The sequence below is a fragment of the Pelodiscus sinensis genome, chromosome 11 (assembly GCF_052426305.1).
Source record: "Pelodiscus sinensis isolate ZL-2025 chromosome 11, ASM5242630v1, whole genome shotgun sequence".
Classification (NCBI taxonomy): domain Eukaryota; kingdom Metazoa; phylum Chordata; order Testudines; family Trionychidae; genus Pelodiscus; species Pelodiscus sinensis.
Genome location: NC_143062.1, coordinates 43,434,471 through 43,459,388, shown reverse-complemented (window position 1 = coordinate 43,459,388; position 24,918 = coordinate 43,434,471). Strand labels below are relative to the sequence as shown.

General features: G+C 46.7%; 1 protein-coding gene across 1 annotated transcript in view; it reads right to left on the bottom strand.

Annotated features, from left to right (window-relative positions):
• FRMD4B (FERM domain containing 4B) overlaps positions 1 to 24,918 on the bottom strand; it is a 229,783-nt gene that overhangs the window by 156,439 nt on the left and 48,426 nt on the right. The window contains exon 2 of the mRNA XM_075938573.2: positions 13,298 to 13,435. The gene's annotated coding sequence lies outside the window, so the exon portion shown is untranslated. The remainder of the gene's footprint in view (positions 1 to 13,297; positions 13,436 to 24,918) is intronic.

Here is a 24,918-nt window from a genome sequence, read left to right as displayed (position 1 = left end):
TCAGTTTCAGTTAGAGAGGGTGGTACTCATCACTACCGTTCCTTAACTGTTGGGCAGCATTGTTGTGAGCTGTTAAACAGCCACCGCGCTTCCTGCCAGACCTAGATGCATTGCGGTGGTAGGTGCAGCAACTTTTACTGAGTCTGTAAAGTACTTTCGGGTCCCACTGCATGAATAACCAAGATGGTTATTACAATTGTTTGATTTTCCAAGGGTCAACACACTCAACAAAATAAATTTGCCATAGTATGGGATCACGCTGTGGAACTGGCAGGATACGGCACATTGATCCAGACCAATGCCCATGACCATAAGGATTTGTTGTTCATTTTTCAATCTTCCTTCTGGGTTTCTTGGTAAATGGGGTAAAATTAGGGCATAATCTAAATGCCAGGCAAAGAGCTGCAGCACTGCACAGTACTAGGAAGTGTGAGAGAGTTAAATTCAGCCGTGTGAGAGATAGAGTCACGAAAACAAAATCACAGCCCCAAAATACACCGTTCACTCCTGACACGGATATTTTAAGAAGAGTGACACTAACTGATGACTAATTCTTGTAATTATAACCTAGGTGTGCTCATGTTCTCACGATGACTAACCTGCGATGCTGAAGACGAGCATAACTCAGAGCTAGGTTCTGCCCTTGATGAGATGGTATGGTGCTGCCCATGGCAAAAAGCAAAGGATTCAAAGCCTTGATCATCTTCCTTCAAATCCTTGGCCAAGGTCAGATCCAATCCTGATCTTGGCATGCCACCACATAGTGATCAAGGGATTACCTTAAACCCATCTGTGCTTTCTCTCATGCTACCCCTTCTACAAGGAGAAAACATGCAGATAAATCCAAACAGCCACTAGCTTCTCTTCTTTCAAATCCCTCCTTAAGGGGAGGTCTACACTACGGGGCAATGTCAACTTAAGTTACACAACTCCAGCTATGTGAATAACTCTCATCAACCTCCCCTACACCTCTCATTCCTGTGGAGTACTAGAGTCAACCAGAGAGCAACAGGCGGATGATTTGCATAGATCAAATTGCATATCTTATTTTGACCTACAGGTGCAGCGTAGATGCACCCTCACTGAGTTTCACACTCTTGGAAATGGGGAAGTATTTTTATACCCATTTTATAGATGGGGACATTAAGACACGACAAAGTGTTTCAAGTTGCCAAGTCACAGAATAAGTACGTGGCATATCTGAGAATACAATGCATGAGTCCTGTCTCCCAGCCCCTTACTCTAAGGCAGCAATGGGCAACCTAGGCTGCGAGAGTGGTCCTCCTTCACCTCAGTGGGCTGCAAGACTGTTACAACCAAGATGGCCTCCCGGGATAAGGTACTTTTGCTAACCGCATTTGTGTACCTAGAATTTGCAGGAGGTGCTGACTGAACCGTAGCAGCACTCTGATTGGCTACAGAGGGAACACACGACTCTCGCAGTCGATGTTGAGTGCAATCAGCATGCACCTCCCTTCCTGTGCCCTTGCTTTACGTGAGTGTCACTTTAGTAAAACCAGTAGGATAAAACCAAGATGGACAGAAACCAGCAAAATCTGGCAACCGTGCGGGTGAACAATGGAAAACAAAACACCTCGCGGGCCACTCAGAACCCTGATGGGCCACATGTGGCTCTCGGGCCACAGGCAGCTCACCACTGCTCTAAGATGGGACATTTGGGACCATGCTGCCTCCGTCCCCTCCTTTTTGGCCCCCTGAATTTCCAGAAATCCCTGGCTATGCCTTATCTGATCATGGGTCCTTTTTACCCCGATATGAAGAAGGGCAATTATAGCGCACATCTGAAGCAGGTAAATATTCTTTCTATCAAAGAGCTGCCCAAAGGAATCGTATAGTAGCAAGCGCACTCATTCCAAATTGTTTTAAAAAGGAAAGTCAGGGCAGCCAGGGAAGGACTGACGTGAGCAGTGGTTTTTATCGGACGCGCCTGCAGTGGGAACAGTGACATTTGGAAGTGTCCAAAATACAAACAATGAGAAAGGAAGTTAGAAAGGGAAGCCGTGGAGGGCGAAGTCCCGACGGCTCCTGTCCATTGTGACATTAGCTGAATCAGCCCAGTAAAGGAGAGAGGAAATGGAGGCCTCGCCCTTCTGCAAAAAGCAAAATACAACGATGGAGGGGAGGCAGAACATGAACAAGTGGCAGGTGTCCTAGGGATAGACCACAGCCCAGATACAAGACGATGCACACTGGGAAGTGAGAGTCTACTCCCCTAAAGGCTGATTAGTGTCAGCAATTGGCTTCCCGCCGTTACCTCCACTTGCTGCCACTTGTCCTGCCTGGGGGACAGAAGTGGATTAATTTTTGTCCTTTTAAGAGTCTATGCGGATGCTACTCCATCCGTCCTGACACCGGGCTGCACTGAGCTTGGCTTCCTGCAGCACTAGGAGGCCGATCCTGAAGTCAAGGCAAGACTCTTATTGCCTTGGGGCAGCGGGGAAAGGATCGGGCCTTTCCTGTAAATCTCTGAGGCGAGGCCACGTGTGGGTGTGTAGCAGAGATCCGAGTCTTTCTCGCAGCACCCCAGCTGGTGTGGTAGACAAACCGCTGGAGAAGCAGTGTAACCCACACACCTGCCAGGTGTAGTGTATTGTACCATCTAGTGGCACTGAGACCACTTACACAGCGAATAATGTTGCCTCTTAGTTGAGAAGCAGCTGGCTTTTAGCATGTGGGGAAGAGGCTCATGCACACCACTGTTCTAAGATGAGACATTTGGGACCATGCTGTCCCCATCCCAGGTTGGGTTCTGCCTATTGGTGTTACAGCAGCACAAGGTCAGAAATTAGAAATTCATTGACATAAAATCTTGCGCTTCTCTTTACAGGCTATAGAGGGAAAAGTGGAACATGGTTCTTCAGGACTCGGGGAAAAGCAAGCAGAGAGTGTGGGGGCTAATAGAGCCAGTCTGGTGGGGAAGAGCAGAGGGTGCTGCTGAGAGCTAGGTTGGCATTTCAGACTTTCTGGCACGGAGGTAAAAAGCAGCTATACTGTCAGCAGCAGGTAGGGGAGCAGAGAACAGAAATTATTCTAAACGCAAAATATTTTCCGGTTCCGGCTCCCCATCGTTTCCCCAGTTCTAACTTCCACTCCATCATCTGCCATTCTGTAACATCCCCGACTATCCAGGCCGCTGGTCTAGAAACATTCAAGCGCCTGGCTGATCACGCCTGTTACAAGGGATGCAAGTAAAAGTGCTAACAATCACCCCACCGTGGGAAGCGGCAGCGCCACACGCTGCCCCACCTCCCACTTAGAAGGGAAAGCTCTGGTAACTGACTGCTCCCTGAGGGCAAACGACATTTAAAAGGCAGGATGGGAGAGGATCTGAAAAGCTCTTAAGAAGAAAACACTTTTATTTCTTTGTGCCCAGCGGGACACAGAACAGGTGTGTGGGTCTCCCGAGCTGTGATTCTAACCGACGTTTTGTGATAACAACGAAAGCGCAGCAGGTGTGATTTTCATTGGCCAATCATGAGAATCATGAGCTCATCCTATCCTCCTTGGAGGGAGCTTTACAAGCACTTGGCCATCTCTGGGAAGCCATCTGGAGGAGGCAGAGAATGACCAGGAACATTTATTAGGCCTTTCATGTGGCACAGGGTGACACCCTGACACAATAATGCCACCCGCCACTCACAAAATAGCTGTTTGACTAGGTTACTAGATGCTATCTGTCTGCTGCTGGTCTCCCCTTGGCGGGTCCTCATCTTAGGGGCTGCTCACAGGGTCAAGACTGCTCTACCCTGCTCATCCCAGCGTGAGACATGGGAGGGACTCCCCATGACAGCCGGGGGGGGGGGGGGGGGAAGGAGGCCCCTGCATTACCTCACCTTTGTTCATGGCCTCTTGCCCTGTTTACCCTCTTGCTGAGTCTTGCAAATGGCACAGAAGAAACAGGGCCGCCGGAAGAACATGATACACCAAGATATCAGTGCCTGTGACCCTTTTGGATCCTACACAGATCACAGACTTCATTTTGGCAAAGGGCTGAGCACCCTTAAACAATGGTCACCAACCAGTAGATTGGGATCTACTGGTAGATCTTGGAGCCTTTGGCAGGTGATCCGGACAGATTTGGCCAGGAGGCTGTCAAGTGCCGGCACTTCTGCTGCGCATCTAAGCACAGCTGTGTTGCTCCTGCCTTCTGCCTTGGAACTGCTCCCCCATCCCCAGGAGCCTCTTGCTTGCTGTGCAGGGCATGGGAACAAGAGGAAGGGGAGTGCTGATGTCAGGGTGCCCCTCCCTCCACCATGTACCCCATGTGCACAGAGCAGAGGGGAGACAGGGATGGAGAGAGTTTGCTGGCTCCTTTTGGAAGTAGTGTAGGGCCAGGGTAGGGGTGAGCTTGCCTTAGTCCCCTGCACCACCACCCAGAAGCCACCTGAGGTCAGCGGTGCCCAACTGGAGCCTGCATTCCAAACCCAGCCCCAGTCCTGAACCCCTCTTGGACCTCAAACCACTGCCCTAGCCCTGAGTCCCCCCTGCACCCAAACTCCCTCCCAGAGCCAGCACCCTGAACCCCCTCCTGCACCTCAACTCACTGCCCCTCAGCTCAGAGCCCCTCCCACACTCCAAAGCCTTTAGCCCAAGATCAGAGTCCGCATCCCCTCCCCTGCACCCCAGCCCTTTGGCCCCAGCCTGATAAAAGTGAGCGATGATGGGGAAGGGAGGGAGGATGGAGTGAGCAGAGGCATGGGCCTTGGAGAAGGGGCAGGAAGGAGGCGGGGTCAGGGTGTTCGGGTTTGAGGTGAATCCTGGATCGCATTTAAATTAAAAAAGTAATCTCATGCTTAAAAAGGTTGGAGACCACTGCCCTTAAATATCCACTGAAGCCCAGGAGAGATTAAGGACACTCAGGACTTTACAGGAGGCAGCCAGCAACTTTAGAATCAGGCTCATATAGTACAACTCATGAATGTGATTTAGGGTTTCACTAAAGGAATGGTAAGGGCATCATACGTTTAGGCATTCTTCTACTAAATCGTGGTGGTTCCCTCCAAGCTGCGTGCTTGGGCAGCCACCCAGGAGAGATTCAAATCCTGCCCTGCTTATTAGCACAGTGCCCACAGCAGCCATCAGCATGCATATCTACTGGTGGTGCACATTTGCACATGCATTGGTGCACATGACAAAATTTATTCCATACATGGAAAGAGAAAAATTAGAGGGAACATTGGCGCCTACTATTTTCTCTAACCCTCTATGTACGTGGAGGGAGGGGAGTTAGCTAAATATAATTCAACTTTAGTCTGGCCATTGGTAAAGAACATTTAAAAACAAAAAGGAGAGAAAACAAAACCTAAGCTTGAGAGCACAGCCAGCACTGGAATCCAATTCATGATTCTATACTGATACATTATGCATAAGTCTCACACCAGGTACAATCGTAGAAGAGCACCATCTGTTTCCCAGTAGGGGAAGGAACTCACAGTGATGAGAAAGGGGATTTACTTTCCTATTCCTTTCAGCGAACTACAGAGCTGACGGCACAATGTCTGTCATCCGAATCAGGAGTCTGTCGCCTGCCGACTGCACATTTGGGAAATGCCCCCGTGAAGTGTAGGTTACAGATTATTTATTCTCAGGCATATGGGAAGCATGCATAATGCCAGCTCTAATGAATAGCCTTTGATGATGCTTCATACCATTGGAATATTGCAACAGAGGCATATTTTCCAGCTGTTTGCTCCTCGTGCCAGAGCTTTTATATGAGCAATTTCATCTCTAAATATTCCAAATTGGCCACCAGTGTTTTATTAAGAAACTGTCTCGATTATAATCATGGGGAGAAAAAAAAACAACCACCACCACCCTGAAACAAGTCAAAGTTTCCTGTGTCTGATTTTTTAAACGGAGTTTGAGGTGGGACTTAAAGACTAAATCCAGCACAGGAGAAAACATTCATTAATTCTACATTTTCAACTTTCATATGTCTGCAGGATTCTGAAGGACCTTAGATGTAACTAAGTTACCTAGGACATTGAGAGAAAGGAAGAGACTGAGGTTCCTATGTAACACCAGGTTCTCTCCTTTCAATATTGTTCAAATGAACACCAGAGAACTAGCCAGGTAGCAGGGAATGAGACTAGGATGCTGCCATGAAGGTGAGCTGGGCTGGCCGATAGGGCAAATCTCTCCTGCAGGGAGAAGGAATTGTTGTGTACCTCTTCTTATTCCCACAATGGAAGAGGCTAGCTAGCTCCTCTGCTATTCATACAGCTCCCTCTGCTGGTCTCATGCTACATCTACCTCTAAAGGGCCATGCATAAAAGAAACCCCAAACCTCAATCCATCCCAAGACTCCACTTCTTTGTCTGGAAATAAGATGGTAAATTGTTTCTCCTATAGGAGAAAGACTAAAAAGCATGCAGCCCACTGTGGAGTGCATTTCAGGTCCCCCTGATCTGCAGAGAGGGTCTGCAACAGCCCCAGATAGAGCTCTCTGGCTCTTCAGCTGAACCCTAACTAGCACATTTTTAATTGTGGCATTCCCCGTTCAGTCCCCTGTGTCTCCGCAATCACTAGAGAAGCACTTCAATTAAAATTAAAGGTAGTACCAATCCCAAATGTTATCTGGGCTGGACTCTCTAACTAGAGTAACAGCAAGGCTAGATACTCACCTGAGATTGCATTTCCTTTAGAGCTGCTGGCTGGCTCCTCCCCACAAAGTCCTCTGTCTGTATCTCTGCCTAATCCTACATGTGTGTCTTTTCCTCATGCAGCCCCTTCTTCAAATCCCACTGCTCCCACACCGGTGGGGCAAGTGAAGACATGGCCCGAAATTGATCTTCTGGCATTTGATTTAGAGGGTCTACATAAGACCCACTAAGTCGAATCCTGAAGGTGGCTCTGCTCAGCACCAGCAAAGGAGGTAGGTAAAGGAAAGTAAGTAAAGGAAGCCAATGGGAGTGTTGGCTGTCATAGGCTTCCCTCTGTGAAAATAGCACCAAACTCCACTTAAGATGAGCCAACTTCAGCTATGTATTTCACATTGCTGGAGTTGCATACCTTAACCCCATTTTCTGGGTCTAGTGTAGACCTGGCCTCAGCCTTCAAGGGTACCTCTCAGTTGCTTTACAAAACTCATGGCAGCCAGTCTCAGAGGCCAGGTGTACAGATTTGGGGGCTCACACTACAGCACTGTCACGGCTGACCACCAGTTACCTCTGCACCTTATCGCAGACGGTCCAGCTAGAGACAGCGGTGAGCTGGTTTTAACCAGTGATGAGCTGGCCCAAGGCCTCTTTAGCAACATCAACAAGTTGTGAGATAATTAGGCCCAAGGACATGAAGTATGAGAACTAGATAGTGGTGGTGTTTCCTATCGGAATCTGCCTGTGGCTATTTACACCCCTAAGAAGGGAATAATTATAAGACGGCCGAAAGGCACTGATCCGGGGAACAGTCTCACCTGTAAACCTAGGTCGTGTGGGTGCCCAGGAGCTCTCCACACTGGAGCAGCACCCGCTACTAGCCCTCAAGAGCACGGACGGAGGGTCCGGAGCAGAAGAGGCATAAGCATTGGATTCTTGCTTGCCAGCTTGCTTGCTTGCTTCTCCGCAGTGAGAAGGACATATTTACTAACACGTGAAGGCTATGAGGCGTAATATGCCCTGGCAATAAAACCTCTTATATTTATGCACCCGGTGTGGCTTCACTGAGTGTATCCGAGCCTCCTGTTAGAGCGACAGGCACTGAAACAGCACCAAATGTTTGCACTCTGGTCTGAAGCCCAGGCAGGAGGGTGGGTTTCAGAACCTGAGCCCCAACATTCATACTGATGTTTCAGCACCGTAGTGCGAGTCCTTGGCTCGGATGCTCTCACCCACAGGCAGGGGCGGATATAGGGCAGGGCGAACGGGGCGGCCGTCCCGGGCCCCGCGCTTCAGAAAGCCCTGCACATGCGCTGTGGCAAAGGGGGGGCCCCGCAGAATTATGCTGCACGGGGCCCCGCAAAACGGTCATCTGCCCGTGCCCACAGGTTTTAAAACAAGAGCGGACCTACACAGTGTTAATTGGCCCTGGGGCTGTCTGCACCCATCCCCAGGCCTCATTTTAGAGTCAGTTCTACCCTCAGCTAGCCTAGCATATGGGAGAGAGGTGGTAAGATGATCCAGCTGGTAGGACACTAACCTAGGTTAGAAATAACCTGGGTGATATCTGGCTTCAAATCACTGGACAAGCTGCTTGGGACCGCACTGTCAAGGGCATTAGGCACCAAAGGATGCAGACAATCACCTAATGAGATTTTAAAAAGCACCTGACTTCCTTCTCCCCCCGCCCCCGAAGAGTTAGGTCCTGGGCACTTTGAAAATGCCACTAGACACGTAGGTGCCTACAGAGGTAGGTACCTACGGTAGAAAATGTGGCCCTTAGTCTCTCTGTGCCTTAATTCCCCCAATTGTAAAATGGGACTCATACCACTTATCTATGTCAGACAGCTGTTGTGAGGATACATACATTAAAGATGGCGACATGGTCAGGCACTATGCTGATGGGAGTCATTTAAGAAACAGATCTAGTTAGATTTCATTGCTGAGCTTGTAACATATTTGTCCAGGAAGCTCTACTCAGACCCTACGCCACCAGCACTCCCAGTTACCTCCGTGACACTACGGATTTCCTGAGAAAACTACAATGCATTGGTGATCTTCCAGAAAACACCATCCTAGCCACCATGGATGTAGAGGCTCTCTACACAAACATCACACATGCAGATGGAGTACAAGCTGTCAGGAACAGTATCCCTGATGATGCCACAGCACAACTGGTGGCTGAACTCTGTGAATTTATCCTCACACACAACTATTTCAGATTTGGTGACAATATTTGCCTCCAGACCAGTGGCACTGCTATGGGCACCCGCATGGCCCCACAATACGCCAACATTTTTATGGCTGACCTGGAACAACGCTTCCTGAGCTCTCGTCCACTTACACCCTTCTCTACCTACGCTACATCAGTGACATCTTCATCACCTGGACCCATGGGAAGGAGACTCTGGAAGAATTTCACCATGATTTCAACAGCTTCCACCCCACCATCAACCTCAGCATGGACCAGTCTACATGGGAGGTCCATTTCCTGGACACCACGGTGCAAATAAGTGACGGTTACATCAATACCACCCTATACTGAAAGACTACTGACCACTATGCTTACCTGCATGCCTCCAGCTTCCATCCCGGACACACCACACGATCCACTGTTTACAGCCAAGCACTGAGGTGCAACCGTATATGCTCCAACCCCTCAGACAGAGACCTACACCTACAAGATCTTCAATAAGCATTCTGTAAACTGCGATAGCCACACGGGGAAGTGAGGAGACAGATTGACAGAGCCAGATGTGTACCCAGAAGCTTCCTGCTACAGGACAAGCCCAAGAAAGAAACCAACAGAACACCACTGGCCATCACCTACAGTCCTCAGCTAAAACCTCTTCAACACATCATTAGTGATCTACAACCCATCCTGGACAACGATCCCTCGCTTTCACAGGCCTTGGGAGGTAGGCCAGTCCTTGCCCACAGACAACCCACCAACCTGAAGCATATTCTCACCAGCAACTACACACCGCACCATAATAACTCTAACTCAGGAACCAATCCATGCAACAAACCTCGGTGCCAACTCTGCCCACATATATACACCAGCAACACCATCACAGGACCTAACCAGATCAGCCATACTGTCACTGGTTCATTCTCCTGCACATCTACCAATGTACTATATGCCATCATGTGCCAACAATGCCCCACTGCTATATACATCGGCCAAACTGGACAGTCCCTACGTAAAAGAATCAATGGACACAAATCAGATATTAGGAATGACAACATACAAAAACCTGTAGGGGACACTTCAATCTCCCTGGACACACAATTGCAGATCTAAAGGTAGCCATCCTGCAGCAAAAAAACTTCAGGACCAGACTTCAAAGAGAAACTGCTGAGCTACAGTTCATCTTCAAATTTGACACAATCAACTCTGGATTAAACAAAGACTGTGAATGGTTTGCTAACTACAAAAGCAGCTTCTCCTCTCTTGGAATTCACACCTCCAGATCAGCTGCTAGAAGTGGGCCTCATCCTCCTTGATTGGATCCACCTGGTCATCTCCAGCCTGATTCTGGCCTGCATATTTATACCTGCCTCTGGAAATTTCCACTACATGCATCTGACGAAGTGGGTCTTTGCCCACGACAGCTTATGCTCCAACACTTCAGTTAGTCTATAAGGTGCCACAGGACTCCTCCCCGCTTCTGTGAAACAGGAACCTCATCCTCAAGTATCTGAAGGACTATGGAACCTTTACTAATTAAAGGACAATGATTAACGATGCTGCTCTGCTAAGAACACATGCAAGATGTAAGTCACTGGCATTTTCCAGATTTAAGAGAATGTCATCTGCTCATTCAGGAGCAGAAGTTAAAAACTGTAACATGGTAACCAATATTTCCAGCTCTGGCGCGTGGAACCAGAAATCAACACCTAGTATCTGAGAGGCTATGTCTACAGGACACTAGCGGCAGAAGATATGCTAATAAGGGACTAATTAGCTTAAGTCATGAGATCATTAGCATATTTTCTGCCATTTCTTTTTGCACAAGGGGTTTTTACACAAAAAGAAGCAGTGTAGACACTTCTGTTTTGCACAAAACCCCCGTTTTGCACAAGATTTAAACCTCTCCTGGAGAGGTTTTTGTGCAAAACTGAAGCAGCTACACACTACAAAAACCCCTTGCGCAAAAAGAAATGGCAGAAAATATGCTAATTATGTCACAATTTATGCTAATGAGTCCCTCATTAGCATATTTTCTGCTGCAAAAACGTGTAGTGTAGACATAGCCAGATTGTACAGGTAATTCTCTGGGGAAGGACCTCAGAACTCAGCACATAGGGTGTGTCTAGACTACATGGCTCCATCGATGGAGCCATGTAAAGTAGTTCACCCGACATAGTCAATGAATCAGGGACTTAAATAATCCCTGCGTCATTAAAATAAAAATGGCCGCCACACTGTGCCGACAATCAGCTGATCCGGCACAGCGCGGCAGTCTAGACGCGGATCGGTCGACAAGGGAAGCCTTTGTCAACTGCTTCTGTAAACCTCATTTCACGAGGCATAAGGGAGCGGTCGACAAAGCCTTCCCTTGTTGACTGATCCGCGTCTAGACTGCCGCGCTGTGCCGGATCAGCTGATCGTCGGCACAGCGTGGTGGCCATTTTTATTTTTATGAGGCGGGGATTATTTAAATCCCCGCTTCATTGACTATGTCGGGTAAACTATTTTACATGGCTCCATCGACAGAGCCATGTAGTCTAGGCACACCCATAGCGAAGAAGTCAGTGGCTACCCTATCAGATTTTGCACAAGCCAGAGTCCCATGGGAATCATCTAACATGGAAACACAGGTGAATCCGTGCTACAAAATTGATTTGGTATAGAGGTGACCCATCTTGGAAACACCCGTCTGACTTTATCTTCACAGTGTGCCATGATGTGTCGGATCACAGCACTCCTGGCCTCCGTTTTGCATTGCCCCTCAAGGTTTGCAGCGATTTCTGAGGTTTTAGAAGATTTTCTTCTGTTGGGGAGGAACGCTATCCCATCTGGAAGGTTGCAAGATGAGACGACAGGACAGATACATTTTCCTCCAGTGAGGCCTCCCTTCATCACTAGCATGACCTAAAGAGGCCAGAAAGCTGTCCTAAGTGAGCAATTGAGGGGTTAGACTAGAAAAATCCTGGAGCATGAGGAGCAGAAAAACACCAGAACCGATGAAAAATGCTCTAATTTATGCTGGGGCCATCTCATCCTCTGGGTACCATCAGGATCGGCTATTTTTCAGCTGCCTTTGCTCCCTCCTTAGCTCTGTGGAAAAAGTAGTTTGATCGGACCCACGAATCTCTACTCAAGTTTGAGAAGGACATGAGAACTCACTCATTAGAAGTGCAAGAGCAAAACAGAAGTTGGAATTTCATAATTCCTGTAGGTCCCACAGAAGTCAGACAGTCCAAGCGCTCTAAACTCAGATTTTTCTCTTCCGGTTCTTTTATTTGCATTTTAAGCATGCACACATCTTCCTCTTTCAATGAGGGAGAAAGGTCCAAAGTAAGTAGGCTGGGATCCAAAGTCCCCTCTAATTTTTTCCATCAATGTGCAGACCAAATTTTGTTATGTGCACGGAGGCATATGTGGATGTGCACCACCAATCGAAACCCATGCAGCTGTGGGCACTGTGGGTGCTTTACTAACTAACTGGGTGGCATTTGACTCTCTCCTGGGCAGCTGCCCAACCACTCAGCTTCCAGGGAACACTGCGGAGATCCTTCCCATACGAATCCCACTTTCCCTACCTAAATACTTTTCCTTCATCTGATACCATGGCTGCCTTCCTCTAATGAATGCAGAACACCTACCTGGAAAGAATACCGAATGACTAAGAAAAACAGTCTCACTTTATAGTAAATGACTAACTACAGTCTCTTGTCTTCACATGGGAGGAAAGAGAATTCCCAGCATTTATGACCACATTTGTACAGGCTCCCTTTTGAGCTAATAAAGTAATTTCCTATGTTTAGTTTTGCATCTTTAACATCTATGTAAATCCCCATGTACGTGTTTGGGGGGAGGCAGAGTGAATGGATGCTCTTTGTTGCATATCTGATTTAATGCACAGAAGACCAGAACGACAAGATAACAGATCGCTCAGATTTCAACACTGCATGATAACCGTCCTGAGGGACAGGCTGATCTCAGCACAAACTCAGTATCTGGCCCTGATCCTGACCTCACAGAGGGCAATGCCAAAAACTTGATTTCACTGGGAGGCGCTGCAATATTTTGCAAATGTAAAGGCGCACTGGGTTGATTTTGCACATTTCCACCCAGGAGAATGAATATACAATCCTCCAAGCGCACAGAGAAGCATGTCAGGCATCCCTAAACACTTTACATGGCAAGAAACCCTCATTAGGTGTAGCCTCATTATACCCAGCTGTGCTTTGCTGCATGTCACCAACACCTGTCCGATTACAACATACATTACTGGAATTCGGAGAATGCAGTCACTCGCTTTACCGTGCACTCCTAGAATGATCCCGTATCACTGACTCACCCAAATGACTAATATGAAACGCAAGGCTCAGATTATTAGATTTACAGAATTTATCTTGTATCTGTAGCTTAACAACTTTATTTTTCATCAGTGATCATGATCATGACCCATTGGGACTTTACAAGGACAAGATTTTGTATTGGTTCCTACCTTTAGCTCTGGCACAGCCTTCCGTCTCTATTTAATCCTCTCTGTAATATCCTTCAGTTTTCCATTGCCACGTACCGATTTCATCCTTCTAAGTCTTGCTTTCCTTCGTCTGCTTTCCTTGCGATCCTTCACGAAGTGCTACAGCAAAGAAGACAAAATATCAATTTTTCTCCCGGGGAAACAAGCCACCAATGTGCTGTTTTCAGTTCATTCCTCAGATTCTCCAGAACAACTCCTCCCCATCTAAGACTGATTAGACTGGTATACAAAACATCAAGAATTCTTGCTAAGATGTTTGTACACAATTTAAACAGTAGTTTTACTCCCTGTTAATGTCTCTGAGTGCTGTATAGCCCAATCTTTTCCATGCATGTATTTTTCAGTTCATTACCGATGCAAAGCCAGACTTGCTTAATGTCTTCTAACTTCATCTATGCATAATTCTTTCCTTCATTAGATTAATGCATGAAGTGGAACAGAAATGTACACGTTAGCTAATTACAGGAATCAAAACTAAGCACATCACTTAAAGAAACATGTCCTGACTAAACTTAGTAACGCTGAAAATGAAAACAGAGGCAGTTTGGGTAAGAGATCCTTGACAAGCAGTTCCTCAAATCAGGAGATTACTCAGTTTCTAGCGTACCATTCTTCAAAAGGCCGACAGTGCCAAAGGACACCTGAAAAACCCACCCATGTATCAATCTTTCCAGTTTCTACCCTCCATTGTGCTACTACCTTACCCATGACCCCTTCCCACATTCAAGTATCTCTACATCAGGATTTTTTAAATGCCTGCTTTCCTTTACAGTCTAAAGCTACTCTAACAGTAGCAACAGTAAATTCCCTAGTAAGGGATTTTAGCATCTCTGGCTTTTCTCCAGTTATTGAAATCTCTGCCTGGGATAGGGATTTTTGGCCAGCTTACATGACTCTTACATGTTAAGCTCTCATGCCAGGTATTCTTTTCTATGTAGAATATATTTGGCCCACCCTAAAAAGTTTAGACCATGGCCCTAATCCCACAAAAGATTTATTAACATGAAGTCCCACTGAATTCAAATAAGTGGTTCGGGTCCTTTAACTCAAGCAGTAGCGTCTCATCCTTCAATGACTTCACCAGGGCTCAAAGTGGGCAAAAGTGTTTTCGTGGCAGATCTCTTTGTAAGAAGAGTCCTGTAGCACCTTGAAGGCCACGTCTACACTAGGAGATTAGTCCCAATTTACTAAGTTTGACGTCTGGGCACCCGATTTTACAGATTTGAAGTTCCATGTCACAACAGGGAAGAATTGAATGTCGTCCGAGGCAGGCTCTGTTAATGCAGATGCGCTACCTAGGACTCAGAGCCCCAGGAAGACGCTGGGGAGCCACGGGAAGCCTCCCGGAGGCCAATAAGTTTGAATTAGTGACACCGGTGTGTCCACACTAACGTTATTTCGGACTTACAAGTTCAGGAACAGCGTTTTTCCTCATGAAAAGCAGGAGTACAGCGTTCAAATTCCACACCCCCTTATTCCAGATTAACGGGCTTGGTAGTGTGGACGCATCACTTACAAATTTGACCTTGGGGAGCTAATTTCAGACTAAAATCCTAGTGTAACTAACAAAAACTCATCTGAGGAAGTGGGTTTTGCCCATGAAAGCTCATGATACTATATATATATTTGTTAGTTTCTAAGGTGCCACAAGACTACTTGTTGTTTTCAAAGTTACAGTCTAACAGGGTTAGCCCTCTGAGATTTTGCCGGAGGAGAAACTTACAAGGCAAAGCTATCCTCTGAGATGTGCATGAAGGGACATCAATAAAACACACGGTGGCATGTCTAGGAGGAGCAGAATGTTAGACTCCAGAGCTACCTAGAGTATTTTACTTTTAAAATAAACACAGAGGAATTGTAGACTCTTATCAAGATCTGAGAGGAGTATTTTACTCTTAGCAGCAGGGTGTGATGATAAATCAATTGGCCTTTTGCCATTTATTGTAATGAGAGCTGGATAAGGTTCCAGAATAAATTCCGAATGAATCAATTTGTACACTGAAACAAATGGAGGCATTTCATTATAACTTGAGTATATTGTAAGCAAATTACACTGTCCTTTGAGATGAAGATGTAATATTAATTATGATGCAGTTGACACTGAGTTAAAGTACACATATTGATCAAAATGTGCTAAGAGGGTGTAATCAAAGACCATTGCATTCTCATTTTCTTTTCTCCGTGTGTTGTTTTATTTAAGGCAGCCATCTGCACACCAGAGGGCAGACTGCACAAAAAACCAGCTTTCATAATTCAGAGCATTTTGCCATTAAAGTGCCCAACGTTGAGAGTCATTAAAGGCCTCCATTTCTATGTACCTCTTTTTACCACGCAAAACTGGCTACACACACCAGGCATGTGCCAAAATCGGCATTCAGGTGTTCATACAAACGGAATAGCTGCCTTTGCACAAACAAATGGTTGTTTTCAGACATGGCATGGGAGCATGAACACTTCTCAGGGGGCAATCAGTTCAGTGGACAATAGTGCAGTAGTTTTCAAACTTTTTTTCTCATGACCCAGTTGAAGAAAATCATTGATGCCTGAGACCTTACAGAATTTGACTACAGCGTGGGCTCCTGGGTGGGGCTGAGAATGAGAGCTTTCGAGTGGAGGAGAGGGCACCAGTTTTGGGGATGCCAGGGCTGAAGGAGGAGGGGCTCACCTAGAGCAGCTCCCAGTCAGCAGTGCAGTGGGGGTGCTAAGGCGGCTTCTTGCCTCTCCTGGCACCATAGACCATGATGTACTGCAGAAGCAGCCAGCAGCAAGCTCTCAGCCAATGGGAGTTCGGAGCTAGTGCTCAGGGCAGGGGCAGTGCTCTGTGCCGCCCTCCACCCACAGCCTAGGAACCAGATGTGCTGCCAGCTGCTTCTGGGGTGTAGAGCAGTCTGCGGTGCCAGGGCTGGCAGGTCGCTGCCTTAGCACCCTCACTGGTCACCTGATCCCCCTGCAGCAACAAGACCCAGTGCCTGAAATTCCACCACCCAGCACTGGTCGCAACCTGGAGTTTGAAAACCCCAGCAATAGCGGGCAAGCAAAAACTGTCCTCACTGCCCCACCTATACATTTTGCACAAGCTTCTCAACAGTTAATTCTTGAAAGTGATTGGCATTTTCTCTGAAAAAACCAAGAGTGCAAAGCCTTAGAGCAAGACTAAAAATTTGGTGCTCTGACGCAAAATGCGGTGCTCGCTTTTTTGTGCATACAATTACTCTTCAGGCACATAGATGACTATGTCCTCATCTTGACAATACTGAGACCTTCACACATGGAATTCAGGATCTCATAGAATCACAGGATCCTAGAACTGGAAGGGATCTCAAGAGGTCATCGAGTCCAGTCCCCTGCCCTCATGGCAGGACCAAGCACCATCTAGATCATCCCTGACAGGTGTCTGTCTAACCTGCTCTTAAATATCTCCAGAGATGGAGATTCCACAGCCTTCCTAGGCAACTTATTCCAGTGTTTAACCACCTTGACAGTTAGGAACTTTTTCCTAATGTCCATCCTAAACCTGCCTTGCTGTAATTTAAGCCCATTGCTTCTTGTTCTATCATCAGAGGCCAAGAACAATTTTTCTTCCTCCTCCTTGTAACACCCTTTTAGATACTTGAAACCTTCTATCATGTCTGGCCCCCTCAGTCTTCTCTTTTTTAAACTGAACAAGCCCAATTCTTTCAGTCTTCTCTCATGGCTCATGTTTTCTAGACTTTTAATCATTTTTGTTGCTCTTCTCTGGACCTTCTCCAATTTCTCCGCATTTTTCTTGAAATGTGGTGCCCAGAACTAGACACAATACTCCAGTTGAGGCCTAATCAGTACAGAGTACAGCAGAAGAATAACTTCTTCTGTCTCACTAACAACACTCCTGTTAATACATCCCAAGTTAATACATTGCTTTTTTGAAAACAGTGTCACACTGTTGACCCATGTTTAACTTGTGGTCCACTATGACCCCTAGATTCTTTTCAGCAGTATTCCTTCTTAGACAGTCACTTCCCGTAAGTTCAGCAGCTTCTCATCATTGATCGTCCTGTCAGCCCATGGGTGTACACAGATCCCCATTTCCCTTCATGCAAATGCACTCCCTGCACATTAGCACGGCCACATGTTTGGCCACATGATGAAAATTTTGTCATTAAAATATCCGTTCTTGGTGATCATCACAAAGTATTCATCTATATCATTATGTCTGTATTCACTACCATGGGGATAAATCAGGTAATCATCAGCACAACTGTGGAGGATAAACAGAAAATAAACTATGCTCTCATTTCCTGAACTCAGTTGGGCAAAAGAATCAAACAACAAATAAAAAAGGTAAGGGTTAATCCGTCCTCAGCTTCAAGGAAAAGACGCCCCCTCACTCTGCCGCTGTTTCAAAATCATTTAACTGTCACGAAGTGTTAAGTGTAGCATTCTGAAGGTCTGCCAGTGCTGTCAACCAAGATGTGAAGCTAACTGAAGTAGAGTATCTAAGGCCTCATCTTCACTAAATGGAAGATTGACACTGCTGCAATCGATTTTCCTGAGTTTGATTTAGGGATTCTACTTAAGACCTGCTAAGCTGATCTCAGAGGACACCCCTGCTGGCTGCCAGTACTCCTCTGAGGATGGCAGGGAAACGTGATACAAGGTACTTTGACTCCGGTTATGTAATGAATGTAGCTGGAGTTGCGTATCTTGATTTGATGTTCCCTCTTTAGCGTAGACCTGGCCTGAGCTAATTTTTACATTCGCTATTATGGCTAAAACCAGCAGTGTAGATACTGCCGCACAAGCTTCAGCAACACAAGACCTTAGCATGCTTGCACACCACCAAATGCTGTTTTTAGTTGTGTTTGTGTGGGTGCATCTGCAATCCAATTTGAGAATACAACCCGAGAGATTGCTTGCCTTATACCAGTCAGAAATTCCGCAACTTGGCAAGTACCTCTCATGCAACTATGAGATTTACTTCATGCCTAGTCCCTTGATAAATTCTCACCAGATATGAATAGCTACTGGCAGAAATGATTCACTTTTATCAACAGTTAATCTGATCGGGATAGGTGAGGAATTTTCCAGGTACAAAAAAGTTAGTTCATGGGCATCCTTTGTGACCATGTACCGTCTAGGTAAGTGACTAATTGAACCTAACCCTACTCAGGGAATTCGGAGTCTTTCTATTGAACTCACTGGGCTTCAGATTAGGTCCAGTAAGTGTCCAAGCTTCAAATCTTCAAACATTGTTTCATTGACTTCAACACAGCCACACTAAGTAAGGATCTGGCACTGACTGTAATTTAATTGTGCCTTGTTCTGTGACTGGTTACACTCAGTTCTATTACAGGTTGGGCCTCCCTGGTCCGGCACCCTCGGGACCTGAGCAGTCCCGAATGAGGGATTTTGCCGGATCAGGGGAGGTCCCCTGCCACCAGCCTCCCAGCCCGCTGCCACTTCCCGTGGCTGGCTCCGCACCAGCCCTACTGCCTCTGGGCTGCTGCCCCAGTGCTGCCAGGCATGGGCTTGGGCGCAGCAGGCTTGCTGGGGTTCCCCTAGGACGAAGCCATCTCCCCACTTATGCCCTGCCTGGCTGGGCTCCCTGGGGACGGGGCTCGCTGGCTACCGGTGGCCCCACTGCTGCTGCACCTTGCTGGGTCTCTCACTGCCAGCAGTCCAATGATGCCAAAGTGCCTTGCCCCCCTCTGGGGCTCCTCGGGGATGGAGCTCTGCGGTCTGCCTGCTGCCCCACCTGGCCGGGGTTCCCCGGGGATGAGGCTTGCTGGCTGCCAGCCGGCGGCCCCACTGCTGCCTCACCCCACTGGGGCTCTCCAGAGATGTGGCTTGCCAGCCCCGCAGCTACCCCGCCTGGCCAGGACTCCCCGGGGACAGAATTCCCAGCTGATGCTGGTGGAGCTCCCTGCCACTGGACTCCTGGCTGGCTTGTACTCCCAGTGCTGGGGCTCCCTGGTCCAACAACACCTGTGGTCTGGATATTGCCGGACCAGAGAGTCCCAGAATTAGGAAGTTTAACCTGGACAGCCAAAATCATTGCAATCTGTAAAAAGTGGCTCTCAGACCAGAAAGGACTGGCTACCTCATATTCTGATGTGGTGCTATATTTAAATACATTATTTCGTAACATAAGACAGGTTTCGCTTTTCATGTTTTATTGCTATTCTCAGTTCTGGACGCCTGCAGGGTTCAGCAGTTGGATCCATGGGGGAGGATCACAGAACGGATGCAAAGCCTGAAGGCAGTGAGGCTGTGTGCGCCCTCAACGGTTTGCTTACACTGCTGTCTGATTTCAGTATCATGGTCTAAACCTACCTTGTAAAGAAGGACATTGCCATGGAGATACTAAAGAAAATACAAGGTGTTCAAGGAATTCTTTCCTTTAGTAAATCCCAAATCATCTTCATTCCAAAGACTCCTCATTTTAATTTGGCACCAGGGGTAATTTACCACCCAAGCTGTTTACAAAATGTTTCCCTCAAGTTTAAAAGTTGGATATACCTCTATACATTCATATAATTGCAAAGACACACTCTACTACACTCTACTTAACATGGGAAACTCACTACAGATTGAACTTCTCTAGTCTGGCATCTTCAGGCATTTTCTGACCAGTGCCAAACCAGAAAATTCTCCAAACCATGGGAGATCAATATTGTCTAGCTGCAGCATTACCAACATTCCACCGCTTACTGGGCTGTTCAAGGACATTTAGGGATAAGAAACTTGGCCACACCCATGATAAGTTGACATCTGGCTAACTCAAATCATGCCACGGATGTTGCCGGACCAGAGAAGTTGAACCTGTAGGACTCTCAGCTTCATCCCACAGTCATTTTTACTGTTAACATGAATCCCAATGATTTTTTCCAGCTTTTGAATGTTTAGCATTTGCTAGCACATTGAGACACTTACAACAATTGATATTTACAATGTTGGTAGATCTATTTTTACTTCGCAAATAAATATTGAACTCCGTGGCCCTAAAATCACAGACAGAACAGATTGATTGTCAAATTCTACTGTGTTACAAGGTTAGCCTCAAGCAATTTAACTTCATTAAAGAACTCATCAAGCATAATAGTGCATCAAGCATAACAGTGCAGAAGGTCTTTGTTTTTGGGGCCCTGCAGCTTCTCATATGCATGGGTTGAATGAAAAACATTCAACCACCATTCAGGATTCATTATTATGATTTTAACTCTACTTGCATATGGATTTCCAGTCCTATCAAAATATATTGTAAAACAAAAGCCATTTTGAATCAAACAAAGATCATTTCATTTAATAGTCAGAATACAGACAGCACAAGTTTTGGAGCTTATTTTTTATTGCAATTAGCTTGTATGTGAATTTTAAATGTGTACGGAATTTTAAAAGATTATCACGAAAACAAGCAAGCAATGAGCACTTCTCACTGAAGTCAATGAGGATCTGATCAAGTGACCAAACACAATTTTCTGGAAAAGTTGTTTGTTTGTTTTTTAATGTAGGACATGATTCAGTCTTCAGCCTGCCAGGCGCATTCACTCAGCAGGAGAAGATGATGCCTCCTGAGTTATAACCATATTTTTCCACGAAACGGTGTTACACTCTTGCCAAATGGTCTTTGGTTAAGCATGCCCAACTCAGATGTACAGCAATACACCAGCCGTGAAGTCCAAAAAAAGCTTGTGCTCTGTCATATGAGGATGAGGGGTGTGAAGGGTTAAACAGTTACCCAGTAAGCATCAGCCTTACTGGCATGCTTACCCAATCACCAGTTAATCAGCGGCGCAACTGGCCCTGCCTGGCACACTTGGAGCAGCCTCTTCTTCCCCCCTCTCCCCCCACAGAGTGGTGAGGTTAGTCCTTCCCGGCTCAGTCAGAGCAGCCCCCACAGCATGGCGGGCAACTGAGAGGGGGGTCACAGTATCACAAGTTTGAATACCCCTGCTATAGACTACACGCATTCCTGCCACCTTGCCAGTAAATGTTTTATTACGCTGGCCAGCAGCCCAGCTCAGTCCTGGCTTTCGCTGGGTCCGGGACCTACCCCTGCAGCGGCTTTACATTTAAAGAGTATTAGGAGCCAGGTGGGCAGGCAGCCTGGTTCACTTCCGGCTCGTGGTGGAGCTCAGCCCCTCCCCCTCCGACAGGGGCTGCTGCCACCCCGCAGGGCGATCGGCAGCCAGTCCGCGACGGGAGCTGATTTTTAAACTGACTCTCCTCGTGGACCAGCTTCCGCCTGGCACCCCATACTGCTGCCTCTGATACAGCTGGCTGCTGGCACCACCTTCCGGGACTATAGAATAGCCAAGTAACCAATAAGAATTCATGATGTTAATCGACTATTTAATTAACCAATATTTAACATCCCCAATTTGAAAATCACCCATCTGGTGCTCTTCCTGATGCAGATTCAGCCGTATTTGAGCTAAACAAGTCTCAGAGGCAGGTAGCATCCCGTGTGTCAATATGAATGATTTTCTCCTCTGGATAAATGGGTGTGTATTTTGGAAACAAAGTTTATGGGCCAAGACAAATTGCAAATAAATGTTCGTTACAAAAAATATAAGAATAATAGTTTGTTTTTCATAAACTGATCTCAACGAGCTTTATAAAAGAGATAAGTGTCATTAATTGAGGCATAAAGAGGTAAAGTGTCTTCCCCAAATGCTCCCAGCAAGCCAGTGGCATATCTGGGATTAAAATCTAGGTTTCCCAAATCCAAAAGATATCTGATAGGCTGTGCTGCTTCCCACCAAGGATAACAATAGGCTATTTATGCGAATTCATTGCAGTTTATTTTTTGCGGTAATCCAGTATTCAATGCCTGTTTTGTTACTCTCATTGCATACTAATTGCATCAAAATGTTTTAGTAAATAATTTTCTTCTGGCCCATTTAATAATTTCTGCCTAATTATTGGATTTCACCTTTCAGATCACTAGCATGCAGCAGCGCTTCAACTGTAACAGCTCATAATTTCATAAACATTTGGAAACAAATAGGATCTGAGGTGACAAAGCCACCACATAAATTCACATCATCTGTCTCATTTGACTTCAGAACTCCTATTGGAAAGAGCATACATTATTCTGTTCTAGTTTCAGTGATCTGACTTAACATTTTATCTGCCTGCTTCTAGAGAAAAAAAACAGAAAGCCCTGTGGCACTTTAGGCTATGTCTAGACTGCACACCTTTTTCGACAGAGGCCTTGTCAACAGATCCTGTCGATAAAGCTTTTCTTGAAAAAGAGCTTCTAGACTACAACCGTTCTGTTGAAAAAGCAAGCTGCTTTTTTGAAAGAGAGTGTAGACGCTCTCTTTCGAAAAAGCACAGTTTGCATGCAATAGCACCTTTTTTTGAAAGAGTACTTTCGAAAAAAGGCATTATTCCTTGTAAAATGAGGTTTACTGCCGTTGACAAACCTGCCGCGTTCTGTCGACTTACTGTCGACAGAACGTGGCAGTAGTATAGACACAGGTATATAGTTTTGTTGACAAAAGGTAACTTTTGTCGACAAAACCCTGTAATCTAGACACACCCTTAGGCTGTGTCTACACTGGTGCGATCTTGCGCAGAAGTGGCCACTCTTGCACAAAAACTTGCTGCCTGTCTACACTGGCTGCGTGTTCTTGCGCAAGTATACTGATGTTCTAATGTATAAAATCAGGGCTTCTTGCGTGAGAACTCTGACGCTCCCGCTCAGGAATAAGCCCTCTTGTGCAAGAGCTCTTCCAGAAGAGGCCAGTGTAGACAGGCAACAGGAATTTCTTGCGCAAGAAAGCCCTATGGTTAAAATGGCCATCAGAGCTTTCTTGCGCAAGAGAGCGTCTACACTGGCATGGATGCTCTTGCGCAAAAGCACATGCCAGTGTAGACACTCTCTTCTGGAAGAATTTCTGCAGAAGAACTCTTCCACAAAAGAGTTTTTGCATGAGAATGCACCAGTGTAGACATAGCCTTAGAGACTAACAGATTTATTAGGGCATAAGCTTTTGTGAGTAAAACCCACTTCATCAGGTGAGTTGGTGGAAATTACAGAGGCAGGGGTATATGTAACAACAGCAAAATAACCCTACCCCTGTAAACTCCACTCCAATTCATCTGATGAAGTGGGTTTTACCCATGAAACCCCATGCCCTAATAAATCTGTTAGTCCCTAAACTGTCACAGGACTTTCATTGTTACAACAAAAGAAGTTACTTGTCAAGTGTAGGACCGGTGTTAATGAGGCTAATCTAGTCAAGGGTGGATGTGTCTCATTGGCAGCATTCCGTGTGAAGATGTGAGTATCAAGAGAGGGGAAATTCCCTTTATAATGCATTAACCAGGTAAGATCTTGATTGTACGGAATTTTGCTTTCTCCCGTTGCTTCTAGATAGCTCAGCCATGTCAGGCACCACAATAACATACTATACTTGGGACTTGCTAAAAGGGGAGAAAATGGGAATTGTTGAACACAAAAGTTGTACTCACTTAGATGATCCAATCCTCTAACGCTGAGGCCAGCAGGAGCTTTGCCATTAAATTAAATGAGAATACGTTAAGGCCCTTAGCTGGCATGACAACTTGGCAGATGAATGCTACATCCTGCCAGACCCTCTGTTCCTTCAAGCAGTCCTTGTACCATTACTTAGCTCCACTCTGTGGGCACAGTTCCAAAAATCAAACCCTCTGGGTATTTGTTCTCAAGATACACACATCAACGTTCTCGCTGACCTTAAAGTTGAAACATCTGCTGAAGTACAGGTCAGTAGCCTGGCAGCCCAGCACTCAAATCCCAGCAGGGAGAACATGGCAAAATGCTACCACAACAAACAGAAAGATAAACAGGACAGTGGGGAAGGGTCCAGTTCTACTATCCTGCCTAGGCCAATGGAGAATACAAGAGTTTTGCAGGATGCTGAAAGTGCCACTGAGCCATAGTTAGAACTGAATTTCCTTCCCTGCTCAGATGAGATGAGCCCTGCAAATCTGCAGGTATCCGATTTATATCCTGGGGCCATTTCTGTGGATAGCAGCATGGATGCAGAGACAGATTTTATATCCGCACACGGCTCTGACAGTAAGAGTGGGCAGGCATCTGTGAGGAACCGTGGCTCGGATCCTCCATCTGCTCTGACTGGGAGCCCCGGGGGACAGGGACAGGGGCTGCTTGGGGTGGGTGAAGGGTCTGCTGTGGCTCCCCACAACTAGCAGCAAGGCTCTCCCTGACCCAGCTCCAGTTGGGATGGATCAGAGCTGCAGCCCGGCCACAGTAAGAGCCACGCGGACAGCTATGAGGAGCAGCAGGCCAAAGCAGCCTCCCCGGCAGTTCCACAGGTCATCCATGTCCCACCCCCGCCACTCCCAGCCAGGCAAGCATGGCACCTGTGACCGGGTGAGGTCACAGAAGACCCCTGGGGGGTGCCTCCCGGAGGGCTGACACGGCCACTGACACTCGCCTTCCCGCTCTCTGGAGCTTCTCACCACTTGGTCCTGCTGGGCCAGCTCCCTCGTCTCCCCCAGCCAAGGCACAGAGCTGAGATTGCTGCCCCCTCTGAGCAGCAGTTTAGACACTGAACCTCTTCATGTCCAAGGAGAGTACAGTTTAAGGC